Below are 12,156 nucleotides of genomic sequence, written 5' to 3' on the forward strand. Positions count from 1 at the left end.
CCTTTTCAGCCTACTCTGGGGTCTTACTCCCACCCACTCAAGCACCGAGAACCTGTGCCTCAGTAGACTGTTTTCTGCCCCATCCTCTAATTCTCTGTGTGAGCTGGTTTTCTCCCACTCGGCATGGCTGTGAAATCCTGCAGGCTTGAATCATGGCCATATCTCCACTTACATTCCCCTCAAGCGAGTAGCACAGGGAAGGGCTCACAGTAGGTGCTCAATTCGGATGCGAGGGTAGGTATTAAATTCCCCAGGAAGCATTTGGAGCTAGTAGGGAGGCCGTGCAATGCAGCCAATTCCTCAACCTGATCAGCGAGGGATATTAAAAACACAAGAGGGGAAGCCCTAGTCAGAAATGCCTCTGGATCAAAGATGAGGAGTTTACAGTCCAGAGTGCCAAAAAGAGAGAAGCCCTAAATCTAAACTCCAAGATGGATGGGAGTGTTTATTGAGCACCTACTAAGAGTCAGGTGCTGTGCCAGGTGCATGATCTCACTGACTTCTCCCTGTGCCCCGCCCCCCGTGCCCAGGTGAGCAGATGGCTCCAGTTTCAGAGTGGAAATTGGACTCACAGGGGTGAGGTGAGTTGCCCAAGGTTGTACGGCAGACTGCGCACCCTCAGACTCCAAAGCCCAAGCTCTTCCCATAACAGCCCTCTGCTGGGGGCTCCTCCTCGCTGCACTGGGTCCGGTGTCTCCCCGAGGCCTCCAGGGCCGCCCTAGCACAGAATCTCCCAATGCTTCTACTTCCCATGCCTCTATTCCTCCTCCTCCTCCCTACTGGGGGTGGGAATTCTAAAGGGGAGTTGGCTCCAGCTGTCCATGTTTGTGGTGACCACCTGCTGTGGACTGAATTGTGTCTCCCCCCAAATTCATAGGTTGAAGCTGTAACCCCCAATGTGACTATATTTGGAGACAGGGCTTTTATGTAGGTAATTAAATTTAAATGAGGTCATTAGGATGAGGCCCTAATCCCATAGGACAGGTGCCCTTATAAAAAGTGGAAGAGACACCAGATATCTATTTCTCTCTCTCTGTCTCTGTCTCTCTCTGTCTCTGTCTCTGTCTGTCTCTCTCTCTCTCTCTCTCTCTCTCTGTATGCACAGAGAAAAGGCCATGTGAGAACACAGCAATAAGTTTCTATCTGCAAGCCAAGGAGGCAGGCCTCACCACAAACCATCCCTGCCACCTTGATCTCGGACTTCCAGCCTCCAGAACTATAAGAAAATGCATTTCTGTGGCTTCAGCCATCCCAGTGTGGTACTCTGTTATGGCAGCCCAAGCTGACTAAAACAGGTCCCCTCCCCACCCTGGGAAAAGGACGTTGGGGCTCTTAAACTTGCCTAAGGAAAGCCGAGGCAGCTCTTGTGCAAGCACTGGGACTGGCCCCGCTGCGGGGGCTGGAGGGAGTGGAGAACGAGGAGGGGGGCGTGTAAGTGAGTCTGCCCGCGTGATGGGGAGCCTGCCCTGCCTGCCTTTGCTCCCCAGGGACAGGGGTGTGGCAGGGGGCAGGGTCTGAGATTGGGCTGGGGTGAGGCTGATTCCAGACCATTCCCTTTGGATGTCAGGAGCAAGGCCCCGTGTCTGTCTCCTTCTGGTGAGCGCCACCACGCACACCCCTCTCCCCCTCCAGCCTGGGTCTCCGCATCTCTTGGAAACTCTCTCCTTTCAGGATAGCCCCTCCCAGAGCTCCGTAACACTAGGGAAAGGCCCAAGCTCCCCCCAGGCCCAACTGCCTCCTCCTGGTCACCATCAGGGAGAGAAGCAAGGAAAAGCTCCAAGAAGCTCCCACAAAAACGAGAATCACTCACACAGCAAACGGCGCAAGACAGCCTCCAGCCAGTGGCGCCCCAGGGGCGGCATCTGCCCTCCATCCCACTGGGAGCTCCTCCCCGACTCCTGTCCTGTAGGGTCTTTGGAGACCCAGCCTTGGCGAGGGTGTGGTCAGTAGGGCCTTGGCCCAGGCCCAGCTCTGCCCGGTCGCTGGCAGGGATTCAAGGAGAAATCACGTCCTCACGGGGTCAGGAAGGGCCTCCAGGCCTGGACCGTAGAGCCCAGCAGGCAGGTCCGGACAGAAGCGGAGGGGACTGTGGGCTGCCAGCCTCCCTCACAGCCCTCGCGCTGTCCTCCAGAGCCAGGTCCTGTCCTCGGCTGAGCACCAACCAGGAGGGGCCTTTATCCCCGGGGGGCTCCAGCCCAGGAGTTGGGAAGGATGAGGTCTCCGGGGAATTGTCCAGGGTTCCAGAAAACCACCAAAGGCTGCTCCCTGTGTCACCGTGGCCAGAGTCCAGGGTCACCCGGGAGTCCTGGAGAGGCAGCCGGAGCAGGCACAGCAAGTGAGGATGGGGGCCTAGCCTCCACCCCGGCTCCCCACAGCCGCACCTCTCAGGGGCCCCTTCAAAGACCCCCAGTCTCCCTCCTGTGCCACCAAGACTGAGACAGGGCGGGGTGAGGGCTTCGGATGCTGATAATGCATACAGAGGGTGCCCCATCTTGGCAGCGCTCGCATAAGGGGTGTAAAAGCAATAAAGGGGCCCCGGAGCCGGCCCACAGGCTTCACGGGCGGACGATAAGCAAGTGTCCAGGTGGGCAGAAAGGGCCTTCAGAGTCCTAGGGAGGCTCGGCTTCCCTTTACAACATTCCCGCTGAGGGGACCTCGGTACACCCCTCCCCCAACACACACATGTACACACACACCCCTCCCAGGACGGGGAGCTCATTCCCTCACAGAGACTGTGATAAAGCACGTTCTTACGTGAAGACCTGAGAGGGCGGGACCGCACCTCGTGTTGACCTCCGGATCCTCAGCTTCTAGGCGGGAGAAGGCGCTCGGTCCATGTCTGCGCTGGATGAAGGCGTGTGCTGAAACCTCTGCCGTGGACCTACCCGCAGCGCTCTTGATTCAGTCCCACCACCTCCACCAAGACCACGCACAACGGCAGGAGTGTTTGGGCCAGACCTGGGTACCTGGGCCTGGACGGGAGGAGAATCAGCCTCCAAGAAACGAAGCGCAGCGGAACCCCCTCCCTAACACCTACCCGGGCTCACCTGGCAGCGTGCAGCTCCCAGCTCCTACCCCACGTAGACCCTACAGGTCCATCCTGGAAGACAAAAGAGACAACCACGACACAGGAGAAAACCGCACCCAGGCCCCCTCCCCAGCCCGGGCCGGGCCAGAAGTCTCTGCTAACAAGACGGCCCCGCCCCAGGAGCCAGGGAGGCCGGGCCCAGGCACCGCGCCCCCCACCTCCCTTCCTCCCAGCCCAGAACACCCCTGGCTCCCTTCAGCCGCCTCCCTGTTCCCTGCCGCCTCCCTGTTCCCTGCCGGCAGCGGGATGTGACCCCAGAGAAAGGGGAAACAGCTTGAGTGAGAGCAGCAAACAGAGCCGGGAATCTGGAGATGTGGTCCCAGCTCTGTCATCCCGTTGTAGCCGTAGGAAGTCTGCCCCTCTCTCTGAGTTGTGGAGCCCATCCCGTCCGGACACTCACCCAAAGCGCACAGTAATAACCCGTAGTTTGAGGCAGTGGATGGGACATAGGAAGCGCCCTTCTGCTCAGCCTCAGTTATCTTTATGCCCCCCGCCCTCATCTCCCATTCTCTCTTCTGATGCCCCAGAAAAAGAAAAGCTTGAGGAGTCAGATGGTGGGCTGGGGCTCTTTGATGACTACCCCAGGTCTCCAGTCTGGAGAGTACCAGAGAATGCCCATGAATCATGAGCCAGGACCATCTCCCAGGCTTTGCTTTCAGTGACAGCTAAGCTGTCTTCATCCACTAGCAGACCTGGGCCAGGAGAGTCAGGGGCCCTCTTGGCATATTTTCAGAGCTTGCTGTCAGCACCTGGACTTAGGGCATGGGTCCAGAGCTGGAGATGTACTCAGAACCTTACACTGCGAAGCACGTGCCATAGGGTCACAGTGTCAAGGTCCCCTCTTGACTGCCAGGCAAAGGAGTCCTAGCCAAGTTTTATAAACATGATGACAAAGGGTCAGAACTGAGAAGGGAAGGGCCAGCCCAAATCACCAGGAGTCCCCAGCCTCCTTCTGACACCAGATCTACAGGTGCTCAAGATGAAGTCATTAAACTCAGTTCCTCAGAAGTTCCCGATGGTGGAGTTTGTGAGATACTAGCCTTGATGCCAAAAGTGGGGTAAGAAAATTACTTTCTGGGGCCCCATAAAACGGGGACAAGCTCTTTCTTTGTGGAATAGAAGTGAATGAGCCGCAGCACTGATTTCTCCCCCGCCTTGGGGATTCAGGGATGCTGTACTTTCCTGTACAGACCAGGAGAGGGCAGGCTGGTAGGCTGTGGGCTGGTAAGTCTGAATACTTATCTGCAAGGCTGCTTCCCAGTGTGGTCCCGAAGAACGCGGAAATTCCTTTCTTTCTCCTCTATCCCAGGAACTTGCTGCAATCTGTGAATAGACCCTGCATTGCTCAGAGGAACATTGTTTAAACACAATAACCCTTTCCCCTGACCCTGTGGACCCAGAATCCCTGTTATGAATAAGGCAATAGAGGTTTCAAGGGGAACTTTAGCTCCTGCATCAAGCTGACAGCTGTCTAGGAGGGTATAAAGGGGTCTGAGGTCAAACAAAACATGGGTGAGATTATGGCTTCCAAACCCCACGTACCCGATGTATGACTCAAAGTTAATTATTCTCAAAGGCTTAGCCAGTGCCTGGCACACAGTGCGTGCTCTAAAAATTATTTTCCCCAGTTAATGATTTAAACTTTGAGTAAATCTTTGTGTAACACTGATGTCCCAGAAATATGGGCCATATTTATCCTGCAGGATTATATGTCTCTGGGGGCGGGGGCTGTATACACCCCACTTAGGAGGCATGGGGTAAATTTAAATCCCCTGTCTTGGTGAATGGATAAATAAGCTGTAGTACACTCATATAATGAAATCTACTCACCAATAAAAAGGAACAAACTATTGCTACATACTATGACAAGGATAAACTTCGAAAATATTATGCAGGGTGAAAGAAGCCAGGCCCAAGAGACTACATGCTGTATGAGTCCATTTATATGAAATGTCCAGAAAAGGCAAACCTATACAGACAGAAAGCAGATTACCAGCTGCCAGGGATTAGGAGTGGGCTGGGTTTAACGGTAAATGGGGCTGAGGGATCTTACTGGGCCTGTGGAAATGTTCTAAAACTGATGTGTAGTGATGGGTACAGAACTTGGTAAATTTACGAAAAAGAAACATTGAATTGTGCACTTGAAATGGGTAAGTTATATGATATGCCTCCATGAAGTTAGACAAAAAAGAGGTGAATTACTGACACAGGTGATAACAGTATGAACCTCAAAAACATTATGCTGAGCAAAAAAAGCCAAGAACAAAAGATTCCCTAACAATGAAACGTTAGGAAAAACGTCAAATCTATAGGCATAGAAAGCAGGTCAGTGGTTTCCTGGGGCAGGAGCTGGGAGGGGATTGGCAGGGGGACATTTTAGGGTGATGAAAATGTTCCATATCTTGATTGTCGTGGTGGCTACACAGGTGTATACATTTATCGAAACACATTGATGCTTTAAATGGGTGCATTTTTACTGCACGTAAATTATACCTCAATATAGTTCGCTTTTCAAAACTCACTTAGGTGTGATGACAGAGGGCAAGAATCAAGAAGGGTCAGATCAAAGGCCACACAGGGACCTGGTGGTGGGCTCCCGGGTCCCAGCATCTCAGTTCCCACTAGCCCACACAGACTCCACCCCACCCCTACTTCAAGCCAAGGTCGGGGGCCCCATCAGGAAAGCTTTGATCCAGGGATTGGACACCAGAGAATCCTAGAGGTCCCTCCTACTGCTGAAATCCACAAGGTCTCCTGTGTGTGTGGATTTCGTGGTGGACCTGACCACACAGCATGAGGCTGGTCTCCATCACCCCCAGGGGTGCACAGAAGGAGAGGAAGGGTCACCTTGGTTACTCCTTTGATGCTGTTATGGTCCTGGTGGCCACGTGAATGTGTCTGGTACCACATGGGTGGGCAGGGAGATGCCTCCATCTGTCATTGAGAGAGAAAGAAAGAGGGATGGGGGGATAAAGATGTAGCCATGGGCACATCGGACAATAGATGCCAGGGTCCTGTTCTGAAATCACAGCATTTGCCAAAACTGATCTCCTCGGGTACAGATCAGAAGTGAAATGAGAAACTAGGAGGTATCTTGGTGGGGCCAATGCCAACCAAAACATCCAAATGCGTTGGAAAGGACTTAGGCTTTACGGTGTGGCTTCCCATCCTGCTCTGCCACCTCGAGCAAATCCGTTGCTTCCCTGGGCTGGTCTTCCTATCCACGCAATGGGGATAATGATGGTGCCCACCCCACAGGGCTGTTGTGAGGATTACATGAGATGATAACTATTATTTATTAGCTTGCATTCTCTCATGATCTTATATTATTATGACTACTGTTGTCCACAGTGCTCATTAAGACCATCCATGGATACTCATTTTTTTCCCCTAAAATCTGCGCTGTTCCTGGTAAAAGACGACCAGCTGCCAGGGAAACATGCATTTGGTCGCATTTTAGGATCCCTCTGGGTTTGGGGTTGTTTTTTTCCCCTGACTCTGGAATAAAATAGCTGCTCAGAGAGCTGAAGCATAGGAAAGACGTTGGCCTAAATTGCTTTGGACGAGTGAGTGCTGAGACACAACGGAAGTTCCTGGGAATAAGCGGATGTGCAGGGCGCCTTGCAGGAGACTTGCGCAGGAAGAGGCTTCTGCGCATGCGCAGAACGCACTGTTTCACAAAGTATTCAAATACAACCTACATAAAAGAGGAGCTTCAGTATTCACCTCTTCCTCAAACAAGGGAACCCCCGAACTGCGGGTGGGGGATGCCTTTACGTGACAAAACAATGAGTGGGGTTTTTATTCCCATTTTACAGATGAGGAAACTGAGGTTCAGAGTCCAGTGCCTTGCTCCATGATTACCCAGCTAGAAAATGATGCCTCTGGATTCTAACCAGGCCTGTTGAACCCCTAAGGGGCAGAAGGCTCCTGTTCAGATATGGAGGTGGGGGTTAAAGGAGAAAAGACCTGAGGAAGGGATGTATCAAATGAAAACAATAGTCATCAGTGTTAGTGTTACTGTGAGGGAATCCCTGATGATTGCTAAACCATCTGGGTCAGTTTATTCCAGTGGCTTCTGTGGTCTTGAGGCACCTGATTATGTTCAGTTTTAGGAGAGGAGGTGGCATAGTGTAATAGGTACACAGACACATTTCACAGCCATACTAGCTCCAGGTTCAAATCCTGACTCTACAACTAACATGCTGTGTGACCCTGAGTTAGTCACTTCACATCTCTGAGTCTCAGTTTCCCATCCGTAATGCCCAATTCCCAGCCTTATCGTGGGGTCTTCAAGAGGCAGCACCCAGCAAGAACCTTGGTAAACGGTTAATAAATGGTAGCTGGAGTCAGTTACCATTAATCATCCACTCCACACCCCTGAGTACAGGATAGCTCAGCCCCTCCCTCCCCTCCATGACTCACCTGGTAGCTTCCAGAGCGGCCCACCTGGCACAACAAGGGAGCAAGGGACACCTGCCTCATCTGATCCAATCAGCCTGGAGACGGATGAGGAGACATGTCACCCTCAGCCGGCCTTTGCCTCTGCCCCTGAGTATCGCTGGCTATTGTTCCACGGAGCTCCAGCTGACAGATGAACCAGGCCTCAGAGACACGGGGAAGGATCCTTTCCAAACAAAGGACTAGCCTGTAAGTTATTCACCAAGCCAATGAACCTGCACGACGGCCCCAATGCCCCAGAAACACTGCTGCTCGAACAGCCTGAGTTTCACCCAGGAGAGGAACCAACAGCCCAGTACAAATAAAAGCAAATAACGAAGTTTTCTCTACAAGATTCAGGGGCGGTAAAAGTGACCTGAGCTGATAGTTGATGCACTAAAGCAGCAATGTCTTTACTGAGTGTCGGGCACTTTACACACACTGGTTCAGAGCCTCACAACAGCCTTTTAAAGCAGGGATTATGATTCTCACTTGACAGATGAGGAGACTGAGGCTCAGAGAAGGGAAATTACTTCCTCCTGAAATTGACACAGTGTAGGTGGGGAGGAGGATTCACACAGAGATCCGTGTAACTCAATGCCTTCTCTTTCTACCACGCCGCAATGCATCCAGGAGGGATCAATTCAAAGAGCAGAATCCTGCCCTGGGTGGAAGCAGGGATCAGGTCCAGAGAAAGGATCTTAAACGCAGAGATGTTAAAAACAACTGGCAGGACCAATAATAAGGAAACACCAACCCGCTTACAATGATTTCTGCCAAGGGCATAAAAACACAGAGAAACACCTCTGATGTAACTTTTTAAAAGTAGTATACATAGAGCACAATTTCAATTAGTATCTTCAGGAATAGAAAATATACTGCAGGGGAATATGTGAAAATAGTAAATACAGTAGTTATTCTTGGGTAACGAAATTATGGAGTTTTCATCTCTTTTTTTTTTTCAGTCATTTGCAAATCTTCTACAGTTATCATGCATTCTATTAAACTTACTATGTTCGTTTTAAAGATCACCAAAAAATTACATTTTTGAATTCATTTTGAATGCCAGCATAGAGAGTGTTTCTTCTAAAGTTCGTGGTACGAAGTTATGCTTCCTTTTGGGGGACTCCGAAGACTTCACCCCTCTCCTCCCTGAAGGAGTGGAGAGATGGGCCCAAAATGCAGCAAGAAGGATATAGGGTAGATTTCAGAAACTTACTCAATGGCAACGGTCATTAAATAATAAAATAGGTGGGCAAGGGAGGCATAGAAGATGTTACCCTTAAAATTCTTTCATCGTGAAATTAACCAAACTCAAAGCTAACCGCTGCCAAAGTGTCCCCGAGGATACCTTTTTGCCCAGAGTGCTACATGGTTCTGGGCTGGGGTGAGGGAAGAGGTCTGATCATCTGCGTGATGAAGGGGAGGAGGGGATCTGAGTAAACATCCAGATGCCCAGCCCCACCCCAGTCCTGCTGGCTCATCCCCCTGGCCACGTGGCCTGGACATCTGCGTATCTGAAGCAACGCCCCTAAAGTCTGAGAACCACTGTCCTCAGGTTTCCCAGTCTGTCAAGAGGAATTACTCATCCCTACCCTCCCCCACCAGCCCAGGCAATTGCGAAGCTCCCAGGCGCTCCCAAATGGCACTGCGCTTTGGAAGGTAGAGCACCGTAGCCTGAATGAGCGTTTGGCTCCGGGCCTCACTCAGACTGAGGCTGGCACCGAGAAAAACAAAGCCGTTCTCTCCCCACCTCTCCCCGCACTACCACCTTCCCCCTCCCCGCCCCCGCTTCCCGCCGCGGCACTGCAGTGGGGTGTGCGCCCCAGCAATCCCGGAGCAGGGCAGCCACTGGTCTGGAGTCTGGGATGAGGGTGGGGAATCTAGGCCCCTGGCCTCCCCTTTCACTGCAGAGAAGCAATTTCTCTAGCCGAGCCTCCAGTGGTGGAGAGGAGAGATCTGGCCCCCTCACTCCTAAATTCCCAGCCTCTCTAGAGAGTGTATTGGGGAGGAGTAGGTGGGCAGCTGGTGGGTTCTGAGGTCTCCCCAGACCGTTTTAAGGATGTAACATAGGCTTTAGAGTTGGACATATCTGGATTCAAAATCACTGTCTGTGTGACCTTGGACGTGTAGCTAACCTTCTCCGGAGCTCAATTTCTTCATCTTTAAAATGGGGTTCTTACCATCTCCTGGGACTGTTGTGACAATGCATGCAAACCACTAAGCGTGTTGCTGGCATACAGAAAGCTCTCCATAAACTGATGTATTATTATTATCATTGTCAATATCATTATTCTTCTCAGTGAAGAGGTTTTCCGACCCTCTCCATTCCTTTGGAAGCTGGACATCTGGAAATTGAGTCCCAGAAGTGGAGCATGGGCAGGTGCTGGGCGGGGGGGCGGGGGGAGGGAGGCTTAGTGTGAAACAACAGGGACTCAGGAACCCTGCTTCACCATCCCATCCCCCATCTCCAGTTCTGAGACCATTGAGGGTCCCTCCAAGGCTTGGCCAGTTCCGGTGGGCGGAAAAGGTCCAGGGGGACCCCTCCTGTTCTGTCTGGTAGCGGGGGGAGGGGAGGGTCTTTGTTCCCCCTCAGATCATGACTGCAAGACCCCCATGGGCACCAGACTCCATTGCGGACCTCCCCGCCTCTTCCCCTGTGCCCCACCCAGGCCGGAGTCCTGGCTTCAATTGACAACTGCGAGCTGGAGAGACTCTTCGTCCAACAAATGAGGGGCACTTCAGGCAGTGTTTGCCACCCCTGAACCCTGCCCGGGACCCTGCACCCGCCCGGGACCCCAAGCTCGGGGAATTAGGCTGTTCCCAGCGTGCAGACAAGGATGCTTGGGAAGGGAGGGCTGTTAGAATGGGGCGGCGGCTTACCTCGGGTCCGCGGTCCTGCGGCGCCAGTGCAGAGGGCTCTTTGTGCCCCAGCTCACAGCGCAGAACTGGGGGAGCCCCTGCAAGCGCCTCCCATCGCAAACTCCTCCCCGCACTCGTCCGCAGCCTCCCTCCCTCTGGTCCCCCGAGCGCAGCCGGCGTCGTCTTTGTAGCTGCTGCAGCGCCCATGAAATTTTAATGCGGGAGCGGCTGGCGGGCGGAGGCGCCCCACCCCCGGCCCTCGCCTCGGCCCTCCTCCCGCCTCACCGCGCCCCTGCAACCCTACGCCCTACCCTTTACCCCCTCCGGGGGGTCGGGGCCGGGGAGGCGGGGTGCGGCCGGGCGTGGGGGGAGCGCACAGCCACCCCCGCGGCACAAAGGGGCGAGCCGGGCAGCGCGCTCTGCCTCCAGCGTCCCAGCCAGCAGCGATGCCATGGCAACGCTTGCCAGGCTGGACTCGACAGCGGAGCGCGAACGCGCAGGGATGGAGAGACGAGAGGCGAGCGGCGCATGACTGCGGACACGGGGAGCAGAAACCTGGAGCCGGGCATAGGAGGACGAAGAGGCTGGTGCCGGAGTACCAGGTGCTTAACCAGCACGGCTTGGGTGTATGCCTCTCAATTAACCCTGCACGTGGTTATGGTGGAGTCAAGATCCGAACCCATGTCTGAGACCTCATGGCCATGTTCTTGCCACTATACCGCTTGGCCTAACAACTCTTATAGATGTGGCTTTTTTTTTTTTTCCAAACTGCCCTCTCCTTTGTACCTACTATTTTTCTAGAGTAGCAATGTTAGGAAATGGTCCTAGAGCAGTCGTTCTAGACCGGGTCCTAGACAAGCGCCATTACATCACTAGGAATGGAGATACTCAGGCCTCTCCGCAGAGCGACTGGATCAAAAACGCTAGCGTGGGGGGCCCAGAGATCTGTGTTTTAACAAGCCCTCCGGGGGATGCTGATGCTTGAGAACTACTGTGGCTAGACAATTCCAGTGGCCTCTACAACCAGGCTATCCTGGGTTTTAAATTTCAGCTCTGTCCATGCCCCTTAGCGGATGACCCTAGGCAAGATTCACTCCATCTCTGAGCCTCAGTTTCCTAGTCCACAAAGTAGGGATAATAATGGAGTCCACCTCATAGTGTTGTGTGGGTTAAATGCCGGAATACATGGGGTGAGGGGTGCTTACCACAGTGCCTGGCACTTAGTAAGGGCTCAAAACATATTTTTATTCCTATAATACTATGACATCTCCTTTAATTTTCACCCCTCTGTGTATATTATTTATCATCTCCTCTGCTCCGAAAAGGACATTAAGGCTCAGAGAGGCAACCAGAGCTGCCCAGGTCCCTGGTAAGGGATTCAGGTGGGATTTGAACCCACCATTTCAGGTTCCAAGTTTACTAGCTATTCACTCTACTACACATCTCTTGCTGGGACCCCCAGCCTTGATCTTCAGAAAATCCAGACCCAATTCAACAAACCTATAGCACATTTCCAATGTGCACAGCCCAAGGCCATTGCAGGAACCACAAAGATCCCAGGGAGGCCAGAGATACTGCCTCCACCCGGCCAGACCTGGCAGTCCTGCCAGAGAAGTAAGACTCACATGGAACAGTGAGAGAACAGGCAAGATGGGGTCTGGTCACAGCATAGCCCAGAGTCCACAGCCAAACTGCTGTCATTACAGGTCTACGACTTTCCCCTCTATCACCAGACCACAAACAAAAAAGGAAATGGGGTTCAGCGT

The 12,156-nt window shown here is 52.9% G+C and overlaps 1 long non-coding RNA gene across 1 annotated transcript; it reads right to left on the reverse strand.

Moving 5' to 3' along the window:
* Positions 1 to 1,785: 1,785 nt before the first annotated feature.
* LOC132347465 (uncharacterized) lies at positions 1,786 to 2,900 on the reverse strand. Its single transcript, XR_009497200.1, has 2 exons — positions 2,755 to 2,900; positions 1,786 to 2,305 (listed from the first exon to the last, which is right to left on the reverse strand). It is a non-coding gene; the product is annotated as an uncharacterized LOC132347465 (long non-coding RNA).
* Positions 2,901 to 12,156: the final 9,256 nt, after the last annotated feature.

The sequence above is a fragment of the Balaenoptera ricei genome, chromosome 14, assembly GCF_028023285.1.
Source record: "Balaenoptera ricei isolate mBalRic1 chromosome 14, mBalRic1.hap2, whole genome shotgun sequence".
NCBI classification, from domain to species: Eukaryota; Metazoa; Chordata; class Mammalia; order Artiodactyla; family Balaenopteridae; genus Balaenoptera; species Balaenoptera ricei.